Here is a 3,213-nt window from a genome sequence, read left to right on the forward strand (position 1 = left end):
CCACAGGATTTTGCAATTCTCATTTTGCTGACTACTTCTGGAGTTTTCTCATACCACATCTTTGCTCTTTGTAGGCCGTGATTTCCACAGAGCTCCCGATGGATCATTCTTGACACATTGTCAGGGCGTTTTTTGTATTCATGTTGTGCCAATTTCGGGCATTTGCTAACGATGTGCCAAACCGCTTCACCCCTCTCACCACACATTCTGCATTTGTCGCTATCGATAGTGTTGTCTATTCTGCATATAGTTGATCCTTAACGATTATTCCTGAGTTACGCATATGAGTGCTTCTGTTTATATCTCGAGGTCACTCCTCCATAGCTACCGGTTCTCTGAACCTGTCTTGGTGTTCACATCTCTTGCAAACTGACCGTACATTTTTCCTTCCATGCATCTTCTTTATTTTTTTTAATTGTTCATATCTTGTTTAAATTTTTCTTTCGTTACAGAATTTTCAGTTTTGATGACACCAGTCTTCTTTGTGTATTTCAACAGTGTTGAAACACACGAAGAAGACTGGCTCCACGACATTTTTTATATACCGCCCTGAGCTGTTTTCCTATGCTTCAATACAGTCCTGGCAACTGAACAAACCTCTCCCACCCTTTCTTCTCGACAAGTACAGCCTATCGGTGTTACTCTTAGGGTTGAAGACTCCGTGTACTGTCGTGATTTTTCTGGTCTTGGTATCTATTTTCTTCATTTCTCTCTTTTGCCATTTTATAATTCCCGCTCCATACCAAAGTGATGCTATTGTCCACGTATTAACTGCTTGGATTTTATTCCAGCCAGTCAATTTTGAGCGCAACACCAACCTGTCTTCGGAAATACACCATCCTCAGTTGCTCTTTCATTTCCTTTTCCATTATCTCGTTGAACTCTAGTACACCAAGGTATTTGTATCTTGTTTCAATTTGTTTAATCAAGTCTCTATTAGGAATTCTATCCTTGCTAGCGACTGCACCTTGCCACTTTTTAGGTAGATTATTCCGCACTTCTTGAGTCCAAATTCCATTCCAATATCAGTACTAAAACACTGGACTGTGTTCACCAAGGAACTCACTAGCAACATACAGTTTCAAATCATCGATGAAGAGGAGGTGGTTGATTGTTTGGGATTTTTCCTTTAGTTGGTACCCCAGGTTCATTTTCCTAAGTACCAAGGTCAGAGTATCATGCAGAGAACAAAAAAACAGCTAAGATAGGCTATCACTCTGGAAAATCCCTCTTCTGATACCCAGGGTGTCCAAGCTCTTTCCGTAAGATGTCAGTTCAGTTTTCCATCCCATCATACTTCTCTTCAGGAAACACGCTACATTCCTCGCAATTCCAAACAGATCTAAGCACTCGATGATCCACGAATATGGAATCATATCACAAGCTTTGCAATAGTCAATTCAGGCCATTCCAAGGTTTGTTCTTCGTTTACAATCTTGCATTACCATTTTGTCTATCAATAGTTGATCTTTCGTACCTCTGCATCTCCTTCTACAGCCTTTTTCTTCCGTTGGTAATATATCGTTCTCATCAAGAAATTTATACAGTTCTTCTGCAATTCCTCCTAACAGTAACTTCCACATTAACGGGAGGCAGGAAATTGGTCTGTAATTTCCAGCAGCATTTCCCTTTTATGCATTTTGAGGCATCCTTCAGGCAAAACACCTTTCGCCCTTTTGTCAACCAGCTCGGGATTTCTTCTTCTCCATTGATCAATGCATTAAATTGGTCTGCGATCAATTTATGGCAACTACTGAACATTTTTATCCAAAATCCCTGTACACCATCATGTACTGCTGCTTTCCAATTGCTTATCTTTTTACTCATATTTCTGATACTGTCTTCTGTGAAGTGGATAGCCTCTTGCTGTTTACTTCAAGCTGCAGAGTCCTTCAGCTATAGTAATAATTGTTGTTATTATTATTATTATTATTATTATTATTATTATTATTATTGAGTGAGAGAGCAGCGCATAGCATCAAAGAGACACTGGTAAACTTCATGCATTACAACCATATGTGCGCAACATGGTGATCTCATATCAAGATAAACAGCGCGTGAACTTGCAGGTAGGGCCCAGTTAGAATTTTCTTCAGATCGAGTATATTATTATTATTTTTATTATATTTCATAAAGATTGACGTAATTCTTCACGAAAGTGAATAGACAATAAGAGCGCGATGCGATTGTGATTGTAATAAACTGCTTATTGGTTTGAATGATATTTCGACAGTTCCTCTATCTTTTTCAAGTTCAAAATGTAAAATGAAGAAACGCAGAAATTCAAAAATATGAACGAGGAAATCCTGCGTTCCCACTTTGACAGAATGACACAATCAGTTTTCAATTTTTCAACTGGCAAAAGGAAAAAAAAGAAGAAAAGGCAGAAAAAGGGTAAAAAAAGAGAAAAAAACAGAAAAGGAAAAGAAAAAAGAATATTTAGTCGAACAGATTTGTGTAAATACGATGAAATTCACCTGTTATTTCATTCATTCCTCCAGAGCGTAATATTAATAACTCATAAACATATTTCTCCTCATGCATTTTGAGGACTGAAAGTGTAGTAGATTCAGAATATTTTCTGAGAATGTGCATTTTCAAGTTTCCTCAAAACTGCAGCCGTTTGATGTAAAATGTGTGGCAAGTTCTGTCGAACTACTGTTATTGTGCCTAACATCATACCCGTGCCCATTGAATCTCTTGTTGTACAACCAGCATAAAGCAAGTGTTTCAGTAATCCCTTATATCTGTACAAATCTGTTTTATCCTCAAAAGTTGCGATTTTGGATTTGACCGAATTATATGATGTGGAGGTAAATGTGGGATGACGCGAGCTTGCAAAATAATTCTGTCACTATTCTGCCTCCAGAAAACTTAACTTTTCTCTTTTTCCGTTCTTTTTTTCTCCTCCCCCAAAATTGCTGCCCTTGTGGCAAAATTTGAAACCATTATTATTATTATTATTATTATTATTATTATTATTATTATTGTTCAGTAGTTTTATTTTTATAACGTACTTTCACTTCACTACCGAGCGCAGCTCTGTGTGCCTTGGGTATGTGCTGTGGTTTGCTGTGATGCTCTTATGGTTACTGTATTGAAAGTGTTTTGCGTAGGATGTGTGCAGTGCCCAGTAGTGCAATTTTCTGTATGTTATATATCTTTGTAAGTCCTGGTGTTTTTGTTATGTATTTGTCTGAATATTTTTTTATT

Source organism: Octopus bimaculoides, chromosome 15 (assembly GCF_001194135.2).
Source record: "Octopus bimaculoides isolate UCB-OBI-ISO-001 chromosome 15, ASM119413v2, whole genome shotgun sequence".
Taxonomy (NCBI): Eukaryota; Metazoa; Mollusca; class Cephalopoda; order Octopoda; family Octopodidae; genus Octopus; species Octopus bimaculoides.